This window comes from Sciurus vulgaris (genome assembly GCF_902686455.1).
Source record: "Sciurus vulgaris genome assembly, chromosome: 6".
In the NCBI taxonomy this organism is placed as follows: Eukaryota; Metazoa; Chordata; class Mammalia; order Rodentia; family Sciuridae; genus Sciurus; species Sciurus vulgaris.
The window spans coordinates 50,397,010-50,411,152 of NC_136466.1; positions in this window are offsets into that span (position 1 = coordinate 50,397,010).

Sequence of the window (14,143 nt, forward strand, 5' to 3'; positions counted from 1 at the left end):
AAGATTGCTTTTATTCCAAGGGCAGAGCTGCCTTACTACCATGTTGCACGGGGTCTAAAACACCAGAGGGGACCCACAGTTGATGCTAGCAACTATGGGGGACTCGGACATTGACTTAAGGAACAGACGCCAAAAGGTTTTTCTCAGCACAGGAAACAATCAATAATGTGGAAAGAGAGCCTACAGAGTGGGAGAAAATCTTTTCCACACACACTTCAGACAGAGCACTCATCTCCAAAGTTTATAAAGACCTTAAAAAAACTTTACACCCAAAATACAAAGAACCCAATCAGTAAATGGGCTAAGGAAATGGGCAGACACCTCACAGAAGAAGATATACAGGTGCTCAACAAATATATGAAAAAGTCTCATCATCCCTGGTAATTAGAGAAATGCAAATTAAAACCACCCTAAGATTTCATCTCTCTCCCATTAGAATGGCTATTATCAAGAACACAAGCAATAATAAGTGTTGGTGTGGATGTGGAGAAAAAGGCACACTCATACATTGCTGGTGGAGTTGCAAATTGGTGCAGCCACTCTGGAAAGCAGTGTGGAGTTTCCTCAGAAAGCTTGGAAGGGACCCACCATTCGACCCAGCTATCCCATTCCTCAGTTTATACCCAAAGGACAAAATCAGCATATTACAGTGATGCAGCCACATCAATGTTCATAGCAGCTCAATTCACAATGGCTAAATTGTGAACCAACCTAGATGCCCTTCAATTGACGAATGGATAAAGAAACTGTGGTATATATACACAATGGAATATTACTCAGCCATAAAGAAGAATAAAATTATGGCATTTGCTGGTAATGAATGAAGCTGGAAAATATCATGCTAAGTGAAATAGGCCAAGCCCCAAAAACCAAAGGCCAAATGTTATCTCTGATAAGTGCATAACAATATATAACCATGGGGGGTAGTGGGGGGAAGAAAGGAATGAAGGATGGTGTAGAGGAAAAAGGAATGGAAGGGGGTGGGGATGGAAAAACCGTAGAATGAAACAGACAGTATTACCCTATGTATATGTATGATTACATGAATGGCATGAATATACATTGTGTGCAACCATAGAAATGAAAAGTTGTTCCCCATTTGTGCACAATGAATCAAAATGTCTGTAAAAATAAAAAATATTTTAATAATAATAAAAAAAGAACAGACGCCAAGATCTGAGAAGAGCTTTATTTGAGAGAGATGGAGCACTTGTCACATAGGAAGCTACTTCTGTCTTTACTGCGTGTAACACTGTCCTTTATATTCTTGCAGTTAAGCCAGCCATATATCTCAAAGGCCAAGCCTTGAGTAAGGAGTTACCAGCCTGTTTGCCAGACTATCGGCCAATAACAGAAAGTAACAAGCAATTCTGTGAATACAGGAGGTGACAGACTCACAGACCCAGAAGAACTGTTTTACCGACCACAGGAGAACATCCTGTTCACAGAACACAGGAGAGCGGCATGGGGTCCTTGCCCCCCACCCCCGAGTGGCCTGAAAGGTTCGTGCTGTGTTGGCTTCCTTCCAGGGGGCAGGGCAGAGCCCTAGTCCCCAGGTGGCCTGTTCAGCGTGTCTGTCTCCCAACAGAATGCCACATAGGTCTGCTTCCAGAAGACAGGTCCTACATTACCAAAGCAGGACCTTTCTGAGTCTTCCAGGGATGATCTAGTGATCTTACTACTACTACTGGTAAATGCAGAGATGTCTGGATTCTGGCTAGAACTCAAATTTCTCAACTTATGTGAATTCTAATAATTATTCCTCTTACAAATGAACCATTCCTCATTTTGCATGATGGAATTTCATTGAACACATGCACAGTTTAATATTTTCAAAGATTCAAGGAGATTTCTTACGTTGTTTTGTGTATAGCTCCCGTCTTCTTGGAATTCTGTCTTATAACTTCAAGCTGCTTAAACTTCCTTGAGACCCAATCTCAGTTCTCTCACTTCAATAGCCTTCTAGGTCTGAGTTTCCCAGGGCTCATAATGCCAAAATTGCCTCCAGGCAGAAAGCCAAGGTGACTGGTTCCTTCTTTGCTTTTATTCAGGGACCACATTCTGTTCACTGCCTGTTTTCAATATTTAAAACCAAGTTTTATACAGTTTGTCCAGTTTTCTAAATGTCCACATTAGAAATTTATTCTGTTTCTGTTTCTCCATTGTGGCGAAAAGCAGAAGCCTAAATAGACCATTTTTTAACGTAATGTACCATATATTATCCCATTAGCTAAATCTTTTGAGAATAACACGCCTATTCTTCTATTTCTTTGAACTTTACACAGTCCTCATAATATCTGTCATAGTCCTAAAATTCATCTCAACAAACTTCATATTGAAAATAATTTTTATAAAATGATTAGTACTAAACATAAACATATACTGATTTTTTATTATTACTTAAAATACTTACATGGCATTTATATTGTGTTAGGTATCATAAGTAACCTATAGATGTATAAAAGAATATATATGTGTATAGGTGATATGAGAACCCTGTGAAGTTTCATATAAGGGATTTAAGGGACTTGAGCTTCAGAGAGTTTTGTATCTGTGGCAACTCCTAGAACCAGTCCCCATGGAAACTGAAGGACAATTGTACTTTCATACAATAATTACTCAGTTATGCAGTGTATTGTATTTTATTCTAATTATAGATTTGCCAACAAATACATATAAAAGAGAAATTTCCTAGAAAAATCGTGAAAAAAATAAGGTTTTGGAAGACAAAAAATAAGGTTTTGGAAATAACAGCCTTTTGTTAAGATTGTTCATAGAAAAGATTTGCCTCTCACAGGGGAGAAAACACTATCAAAGAAATGATAAAATACTTCAACATAACCATAAGGAATTCATCAAAGATGCAGCTCACTTCATCCTTTGACAAGTGTTCTATCTTCACATAGGAAAACACTCACTTATTACAGTCTTTCTGTACAATTGCAGAAGTCACAAGGCCACTCACTGGTATCTGCCTATGCAGACTCAAGAAATATCCACTGTAAAATCTTGAATTACATAGACTCAAATATGTAAGATATGAAGTAAGAAAAGCCAGAGCAAAGAGATAAACATCGTCTATGTAGTCTACATCAGAAATCAGTTATCAGATTTAATTACACAGAGTAAGTTTTGCTTTTTGTCTTTAAATTCAGATTTTCCTAATAAAATGGGAATTGTGCAGGATGGAGTTTTCTTGTGCAGAATTATGTTCTACTTTGTCAATTTTCCATTTTTCGGGATCTTATTCAATTGCTCCATGGGCTGGACTCTATGTAGTTTCATCTAGAAAAGACTGAGAAATCTATTCCCAAAAGAGAAACTTGACTTCTATGTGCTTGTGCTTGCAGATACTGTTCTGATTAGGAATATATGTAGCTGTTTTTATATACATTTAAAGTACAGGGAAATAATCCTTTGTGATAGAAAACCATGAAATGTTATCATAAGACAATCATGTCAATAATTCTGTAGTCTCTTTCAGATCTGACATTTCCAATGCTCTGATGCAACCCTGGTTAAAAAGAAGAAATATTGAAAGAAAACAAAACTGCACAAAATAATCTCTGCCTGATAACCAGTGTAGCCAATGTGTTTATTAAACAGACAAATTCAAAGAGATGTTATGCAAAAAAAAAAATCAGAATTTCAAATCAAAAATTTTTGTCTCATCAAATTGAAATGTGCCTTTAATTACCAAATAATAGTTTAGTCTTCCTGAAATACAAGGATTTACAAGAATCATTCATTAGGTATCCAACATTTCCCAAGACTCCTGATTACATTTAAAAGTGGTATATTGCTGGTCATGGTGGCACATGTCTATAATCCCAGCAATACCAGAGGATTGCAAGCTTCAGCAATTTAGGGAGAGCCTGTCTCAAAAAATAAAAAGAACTGGAAATAAGTTCAGTGGTATGTGTCCCTGGGTTCAATCCCTAGTACAAAATAACAACAGCAATAACAATAAAACAACCAGAAAAAGTGATCTATCAATTTTTCAACTTATATTTTATTAACAGAATTTAAAACCAATTATTTAAATATTAAAAAGTAATTCCATTATGGCATTTGCTGGTGAATGTATAGAAATGGAAAATATGCTAAGTGAAATAAGTCAAACTCAGAAATTTAAAGGTTGAATGTTTTCTCTCGTGTCGAAACTAGAGTAAAACAAAGGAAAGGGCGAGAGAAGCACAGGGAAATATAAAGATAAAGGGAAGATCAATAATGTAGAAGAAGGCTGAGAGGCAGAGTAGAGAGATGGGTAAGGGGAGGCAATGTAGAATGAATTCATAAAAATCATGTCATGTATATATAAATTACTACAGGAAACTTCATCTTTATACATTGGTAGAAAGAACCAATCAAATACAAATAAACAGATGAACAAAAGGAAGTCTAATAGAGTAGGGGAAGAAGAACTATGGAATGGAGAGAGGACAGGAGGGAAAAGAAGGATCATGAACTAAAATCAAATTCCATGCAAGTATGTTTTTCAGAATGAACCCAACCCTATGTATAAGTATAAAGCTCTATTTTTAAAAGTAATTTCATAGTAGATTACATGCAGAAACTAATTAGACATGCATATAACATTTCAAAAAGTTAAAATATACATTAACCTGTAGAGTAAAGATTATGGTGGTTAACGATGAAATTAAGCATTTATAGCCGATGAATTCATTTACTAAACCTCAACTATCTTTTTAATGAACAAAATGAAACTTTAAAAAACAAAGTCAAAGAAAAGTCAAAGAGAGATCTTCTGTTACTTTAAACGAGCCCTATGTGTACATTTGGCTCAGCAATGAGCTCAATTTCCATACTACCATCTGTGGAACCTGATGTCTGAGAAAGGTCAAAAACAAGGAGTTTGGAAATATGATTTCAAAAGTTGTTTTAATGTCAAATGGTATTAGCACTGAAGAAATTTTGTTTCAATTTACAAGATTAATGCTGTTTTGATTGATAAAGAAATGAGTCCTTTTTGTCCCATCTTGATGATAAGCTATGCACTTTAGAAAAACAACTGCAATTTTAAAAATATTGCTAATATATAAATATTAATATGATATATAAATTTATATTTCATATTATAAATTTTATATCATGATAAGCATAAAACTCTGGAGAAACATTTAGATAAATAAAATTTAGCAGAGATCTAACTAAAACCAAAAACCATTCTTACCAGTATATTTACTTTCACCAAGACTTGGAAACTGGTTACCTACTTCAATTGGCACAAAGCCCTCATACCTTTCACCATAATTATGTGTGATATATTTCCCAAATATCTCAGTTCAGCCTGAATTATTGAATCTGATATGAGGATATGATAGCTAAAAATTGAAAACTCTTGGGCAAAAAATTTTGCCTCTATGTGCAAACTTTAAACAATGTAAAAGGGACAGGGAAATAAGGGTTATCTAGAATAAGTACTTCTGCTGGGATTTTAAGATGAACTGAGAAAATTTAAATTCAGAATGGAGAAAAAAAAATCTTACTTATATTAACATTCCACTCTACTTTTTAATAAAATGTTCATCAGATAGCAAAACTTCCTTTGGCATTTTGAAGAATAGGTCTATTATCTGCAACATGTTAATTTTTTCTCCTTCCAATGAATTTTTGAAAAGCTTAGTCATTACACTAATGGAAAACACCTTCCAATAATCAGAGAAAAATGGCTTTTGCAATGACAAATTGCTTAAAGCAAAACTAAAGTGTTTGCACAATATTTCTTAGACCTGACAAATATTAGAAAATTTGAATATGCAAATACAAAATACATCTTGGATTTCAGATAATATTTTATTGTTAGAAGTACAAAATTTTAGATGAAATAATGACACCATATATAAATGAAAAGTACAATTTAGCCAGGTTCTAAATTTAAGTATTTTTTTAAATGCCAGTTTTGAAAATAATGCAAGGAACTTGCATTAAATTAATTTACAGCTCTGTATATTTTGACAATCCAAATTTCTAAAAACTCTTAAAATTTATTTTGTTTGCAATCTATCCATAGACCTTAGAAACTGAATTATCTAACTATTGATTTACAGTGTCTTTTAAAAACCACAACCAAAACAAAAATTGCATTTTTAATTAAGTACCAATCAATAAGAAAAAAAAAGTTTGATTTTTTAAAAGCTATTTTATCAAAGTGAAATATTAGTGTTAGCTTGTTACCAGATTTAAGTGTGTGTGTGTTGTTTCAAATGCTTTTCCTTTCCTAAGCGATTCTCCTTTCATTTCTTCTGAAAAACATTTCAGTGGGTACAAGGGCAGGCATTGTACACATATGTACTATAAGTATTTCTAAAATTTGCATGGAGCATTTTCTTAACAATTTTAATTAAAAACTGTAGTTACAGTAAATAATACTTTTCTGATGACAGTAATATCTCTACTACTAATACACAAAATTATTTATTACTGGATTGATATTTGGTGTCAGGACATATCAAATGTCCAGGTTCTAGATTTTCTGTTTAATTGTAAATTAGCTAATTTTTATATTTTATTTAGAGACAGGGTCTCCCTGAGTTGCTTAGGTCTTGCTAATTCGCTGAGGCTGGCTTTGAACTTCCAATTCTCCCGCCTCAGCCTCCAAAGCTGCTGGGATTATTGGCATGCACCACTGTGCTGGCTAATAAGCTAACTTTTATTATACAACTGTAAGAGCTATGTTATTTGCCTATATGTAGGGTAAAACATAAAAATATGTTTCTTTTGCTTTGCCATTTTCTCAGTATTAAGATAAGGCCCTATGCCAATGGCTAAGAATGGATTCTGACCTTAAGATTCAAAAAAGCTACAAAGAAAATTAAGCAAAACACAAAAAATAAAATAAGAAATACGTTTCATGGGAGACATGAGTACATGCACTAGAAATTTGGAGATGAGAGAGACACCTGAAGCAGAAATAAATTTGCATTTGTATTAGTTATTGGGAAGACTCTTGATATGAAGATTCAAACAGAAAAATCATTTGAAAAACCTCAAAATATTCATGGTATATATTAAAGATATTAAAAAAATGTTAAAGGCCTTTCTTGAGTTTAGGAAATCATGACTTAAAAGGCACATTTTCAATGGTCCATATACAAAAAGAAAGAAAGAAAGAAAGAAAGAAAGAAAAGAAAAAGAAAAACCCCACACAAAAACACCCACATCTTGCTCTTTCACTGGGCTCCATGGCATGGACAGGATGGGCAAGTGTCGCAGTCTTTGTACTGCCAGGAAACTCCGTAGTCAGCAACAGGACCAGAAGTGGCATGATCAAAAGTAGAAGAAAGCCCATTTGGGCACAGTCCTGAAGGACAACCCTTTTGGTGGTGCTTCCCATGCAAAGGGAATTGTACTGGAAAAAATATGGGTTGAAGCCAAACAGCCAAATTCTGCCATCAGGAAGTGTATCAGGGTCCAGCTGATCAAGAATGGCAAGAAAATCACAGCTTTTGTACCTAATGATGGTTGCCTTTTTGTACTCAATGAAGGTTGCCTGAACTTTATTGAACAAAATGAGGAAGTTCTGGTTGCTGGATTTGGTCGAAAAGGTCATGTTGTTGGTGACATTCCTGCAGTTCGCTTTAAGGTCCTTAAAGTAGTCAACGTCTCTCTTTTGGCCCTATACAAAGACAAGAAGGAAAGATCTTAAATTTTGCTGATGAAAACAACAGTAATAAATTTTGATATTCCAGAGATGTTTTGAAATTTATTTTCTCCCTCTTGCTCCCACAAGTTACATTGTGTGCTTTGCCAGTTTTAGGAAATGGAAAGAATGGTTATTAGAGCATTTGTCAGAATAAGTGGGATTAGTAACCAAGAACAAAGTTTCCTTTAGTCCAAGGAGTAAAGGAAATGACTTCTAAGCTTGTAATAAGTGTACAGTATTCTACTCTAGAGTACTTTTAAAACTGATTTAATTTCTAGTTAGATATTTTAGCAGTTCTCAAGTTTCATTGAATAGGGATCTGTAGGTATCCTTGGAAACACATTCTTGCCACCATCTGCCTGGGGGCTCCAAGATGATAAAGAACCTTCATAAATTATTCCCTAATCTGGGTGGGGTATTTTTGTTTTTTTTTTTTTTTTTTTTTTTTTTTTTTTTTTTTTTTTTTTTCCCTAAAGGTGTCAGGATGTATGTTGTAATTGTGTTTAGAGTAGGAATGATTTAGTTGATGGAAGTACAAGTCAGGCAAATTGAGGTATAGAGGGAAAGGTCATGAAAGAGCAAGGAAGACGCATAAGCCACATAATTGGTCTTCAGAGTGCTCTTTCTCATGAGTATCAGTAAATGATATATTTTGTCCTTAAGCTTTACTTGTATGTTGTATTTTGATAACTGTTGAAGATGCGTGTTGAGTACATGGGACTTAACACTGTCCAGATTTTTGTTTTGGAATTTCTATAAAGTGGTATGACTGTTAGCCTTCTGAAGTCCATTAGTCATCTAAGGAACTCCTGTTGACTGCATTAATAAATGTGGTTAATTTGTTTGGAAAAAAAAAAACACGTTTTTCCATTTATATATCTCTTACAAAGTTGCACCCTGACTATGGTAGTTGCTTAATAAATCACTGCTAATTAATGAATTACTAATGTAAATCTACTTCATTGAATCCTTATTTAATGGCATAAGTAAATAGTTTAAGGTATACCAAGAAATAGTTTGCTTCTATTATAGGTATCTATTTATGATACCAACTTGTATGTTAGACAAATAAATTAGTTGTCAAAAGCTTTATGATACTACATATCTATTTTCACATCAATATATAAAAATTTCATATGTATAATAAAAAAACTAGAAGTTCTATATTTTGGGCTTTGTACATTTTATGTTGCATTGTATTTTATAATGAAACTGTCAACTATTGTTCCATTTAGGTAAATAGACAACTAACTTCATTTTAAAACACAGACTTCCAAGTTTCTGTGTGCATCCTGTATCACAAATAAAGAAGAGTTGTAGATGTGAGAAGAAAAGGAATTTTAGTGTTAAAACATAAACGACAATAGCAATCAGAGAGCTGTAAAAGAGATTATAAGAAACTTACCTTCAATCACATTTATTACTAACATGAAATATAAAGACTACCAAATTTGTCAAGACAGTCTTTCTAATATTCCTCGAAGAGAATAAATATATCTCTCATGGTGGATGCTAGTTTTATTTTGAAACATTCAGAAATTTACTTCTTATACTATTTCAAGAGTGAGAAATGAGATACTCATTGCTAACCTTAATAATAAGAGGAGGACAATAATATTTTACCAAGAATAAACTTTGGTATGAAGTAGCCCATTTAAATGGCACTTGATTTTTCATTTTTATTATTTAAATTATTGCTTTATTTTTCCCCCAAGTTGTACAAAAATGTAAAAAGTGACAGTTTCATGAAAGAATAACCTTTTCTTATCTTCCCTTCAGGATCAAATAACTCAAATGGACTTTCTTTCAGGAACACCTGAAAATTAGTTACCATAACTGACTTCCCTAGTGAAAAAACATTTATTAAAAATGAAGGATAATTCATTATATATATATTTTTTCAATATATATATTCATTATAATATATACATGCATATGTATGATATATTTATATGTGTATATTATATATTATATATATGCAAATATAGAAGTTGAAAACAAAACAAACAAAAGAAAAGGTAAAGACTAGGAAACGAATGGGAAAGAAGAACTCTGAATATGGCCACATATTTAGCTTTTCATTTTTTTTATGTTTAGCTTTTAAATCAATGGCCTTATTGTTTATAGTACAGATTACATAATAAGATAATAAGGCTTATCTAAGATGTAGATTTCTAATCCAAGATACTCCCACCTACTAGAATTGTACAGCTGTGCTTTCCAATAAAATGGCCACCAGCCATATACAAATATTTGATACTGTTCAGTAAGTCTGAGGAAATAAATTTTGATTTTATTTCAGTGTAATTAATTTTAATTAAAAAATTGATAGTTAAGTCAGTTATTTAAAATCTTTTAGCTATGTTTAGAACACCTTAGGCATTCGAATCTGCAATTTCAATTATAAATTTTAAAAACATAAGACAGATAAAATTTTGTTGATGTAAGTTTATTATTTATACTAATATGTGCTCTGAGTATAAAGAACTATATTTCAGGGTTGGAGTTGTATCTCAGTAGTAGAGCACTTGCCTAGCATGTGTGGGGCACTTGGTATGATCCCCAGTACCACATAAAAATAAATCAATAAAATAAAGTTTTTGTATCTGTCTGTAACTAAAAATACATTAAAAAAGAAAAGAACTCTATTTCAAAGATTTACTATGCAAAAGAAAGTATAAATCTCAATCTCTGTGCTGACTACTTATTAAAATGACATTAAATGTGTGACTAAAGTTAAGTTTACCCATCTTTTTCATATTGTAATATCACTACTAGAATATTATGCATATATATGACCTATGTTACATTTCTATGGAGCAGTACTAACCTAGTGAATGCTTTCTTTGTATAAAGAGACCAAAAATGTGTGCGCACAAATCCACTAGCAAGGAATTTTAATGGCGGGGAGGAGGAATAACAAACAAAACAGAAACCTCCCACATGTAGATTTTCTGACTTGAATTCCTATTATTCAGGTAATATGAAAAACATAAAGCTAATAATATAATTTAAAGTTGTTCCAACTTGATAGTGCATCCATGAAACTGGCAGAAACAAACATAAGACCTCTCTAGATGAATATGAGTTTCATGAATAAAATTCCAAGGAATATAAACTTAAACCAAAACTAACTAAATACATCTGAATACAGATCACCATGAGCAAGAACAAGGGAAAAAGTGGGCAGGAAATCAGAAACATACATACTTTAGAAATGGAAATATCAGACAGAATATTTTATCATTAATTTATCCAACAAAGAATTGTGGTGCCTTCTACTTTGCAAATACTGTTCTATGCTCTGGAAATATAGCAGTGAGTAAAACAAAGAAAATCCCTTTACCTTCAAGAAATTTGTGTATGGATAATATTAAAAACAACTTTCAAAAAACTGAGTTTCAAGATTGAAGGGACAATGGGGTAACAAGGCTGCAGTTGTTTCTCCCCTGCCCTTTGGCTGCCACCATTGTTCTGCCCCTTGACATCATTTTGCTACCTAGATTGTTAGCCTGAGAACTTCCTCCTCAGTCATTGGTCCAGATTGGTATTAACCTGTGAAATTCCACAACCTAAGAGTTGATCCCCAGCCATCCCCCTTCCCCCTTCCCTCCCCCCATTTCAGGGCAGACACTCTGGTCCTCTCCTTAATCAAATCTCTTGTGTGAGTTCCTGCATCTGGAGTAGTTTTCTGTGTGCTTTCAAAGATCTAATTGGCAAGGGAGAGGGAAAGTGCTGGAGAGTGATATTGGCCAAATCATATTTTTATATGGTTATATTGTTATTGTATGTATGTATGAATATGTAACAACAAATTTCATCAGTAAATACAACTATAATGGACCAAAAAAAAAAAAATGTGAAGAAAGAATCTATTTGGCATTTATTAAAGATTCATGAATCAGACTGTATGTCTTCCAAAGATTTAGAAAAGGTACTCTAATGAGCTGAGTAGAGGAGATGGCCTTTGGTGGGAAGAAAGGCTGAAGAAGCCAAAACGGGAAACTAGCAAACTGGTCATTTTAAAGTTGACTTACAGGGTTAAAAGAGAGGAGACTTTTTCATGATACTGGCTAAAGTAGTGTGCCTTTCTCAACTGGTTGCTGAGAGACTTCTGTTGCTATTTGTTTCTTTTTGCTTTGGGGGGGTTTGTTTTGTTTTGTTTTGTTTGTTTTGTTCTAAACTGATTTCTCTGGGAATATTCCCGTTTTTTAAAGTTTCAGTTTGATTACCTGGCACTTAACTCAAATGACTTCATTTTGGTTGGTTCCGTGCCTTGTGCAGGACCTCAGATCAAAACAATTGGTCCCCCAAATTTTATTTAACAACAGATAAGTCTACAATGGTTTAAAATATGTTTTGACATATGAAGTATAAAATAGGCACACATAAAAAATGAGAATATAAAATTAATAGTAAGTAATAAGAGACAAAATTTCCCACATAAGAAATAAAAAGTTAAAAATCACCCAATGAATCTCGTTAAAAAATAAATAAATAAATAAATAAATTTTAAATGTTGATATCAGATTTGTATATATAAAATTGTAAGATCAGATGCTGGCCAAAAAGGGATCAGACCACAAGCATCTAAACAAAGCTTCATTGGGATTAGCTCTTGGGTGAGATTCACCAGTCCACCAAGGTAAAGGGTCAGGGAAGTCACCTTGCAGCTCTGGTGGGGCGGCGTTTTTTGTAGTCCAGGATAGGTGGGGGAAGGGTTGAGGGTTTAGTGTCCCTCTGGGATTGGGGTGGTTGCAAGAGCCATTAAATTTTTATCTGTTGGTATCTGATTAGTTGTTCTTTGCCCTGCCCCCATCCAGCCGCCTCAGACTGCCCTAACAAAAATCCTATGGATACATCACTATTGTGTGTGTGCAATGTACAGACAGGCACAGAAATTAAAATATAAATAATAATTTAAAAGACATGAGAAATTTTACATAAAATTTCCAGAATGTTGAAAAAAGAATGGAAAACAACAATTTAAAGGAAAAATGATTACTAGGATTTTCTAAAACTTTTGTAGGATATCACTCTTAATCAGGAAATCCAATGAATTGATTAATGTAAAAGAACCAGACAAAGGAAAGATTTAAGAATAATTAGGAAAATTTTAAATAGACAACTTTTATACAAAGGTCTAACAGACTAAAACATTGTTTCTTCATCACAGGAATGAAACTCAGAGGACAAATAAACATAGTCTCATATGTGCTTAAAGAAAATACCTGTCTACCTGAAGTTGTATGCCAGGTAAATAACTTCAAAATTAGGGTAAAAATGTGTATTTTCCAAACATAGATACTAACTGTAACAAAAGAAGACAAGGTGTTAGCCAAACAGTTACTTCAGAACTGCAGAAGAAGCTAAGCTGTAGCTGTCAGCCCTGGTAAACTTCCTTTTCTATAAAGTTGTTCACCAGCTAACTGCCTCTAATTTGTTTTGGGGAGGTTCCTGGGAGAGAGATCAGCACCACACAGCTTCAAACCAGCCAGAACCATTTCAAGATGAGAAAGACACCAGGGAGCATTATCCAGTGCACATAAAATGACCTTTGCTTCCTTTAAATGCAAAATCTCCACTTAGGGAGAAGCTAAAACCTCAGGGAGTGGGAGAGTGTTGTCAAACTGTAGGACAGGGATTTATCCCCACCCACAAATATAACAATGCCTTTACTCCTTTTTAATGTGCGCTCTGCTCAAATAAATTTACCTACCTTGTCTAATTTTGGGGAATCATGGCTTTCAGAGTGATTCCCTGTGGCCTACTGATTTGCGGCAAATATACTTTATTTTGTGTGACCACCATTCTTGGTGTTCTGTATCAGTTTGTTTTTTTACCAAGAGCTGGATCAATCAAGCCTGCTAACAAAAACACAAATGAATATGAGAAGTGAAAAAGGAAAATTCGCACTTTTATGAATGAAACAGATATTAACAGATAAGACTATATTATAGCTATTTTGTACTTATAAAAATTTAGATGAAACTGACAAATTCTCCCAAATTTTAATTTTCCAAAATTTATTCAGAAATAAATAGAAGTTCACAATCCCATAAACTTTCAGAGAAGTGATCTAAAATTATAATATTTTCCCATGCATTTGTATTGGTGAATGCAACCCCAAACTAAATTGCAGTTACTCTAAGTATGTTTAGAAATAAAGGAGTCTCTTAACTGTTGTTAAGGAGCTAATATAACTTGATAACAAAGCCTTATTAGAAGACATGGAAAGAGAATTACAGGGAAATATCACTAATAAACACTGATGCAAAAAAATTCTAAAAATATGATAATGAATCTAATTTAGTAATGAATGAAAAATATACTATATCATGACCTAATTGGAATTTTCTCAGGAATAAAAATTGGTTCAGTATTAAACAGGCAATTACTATAATTGCCTGTTTAATAAACTAAAAGAGAAAAATAATAGTTCCTTAGATGCAAAATATAATTAGCATTCATTATAAA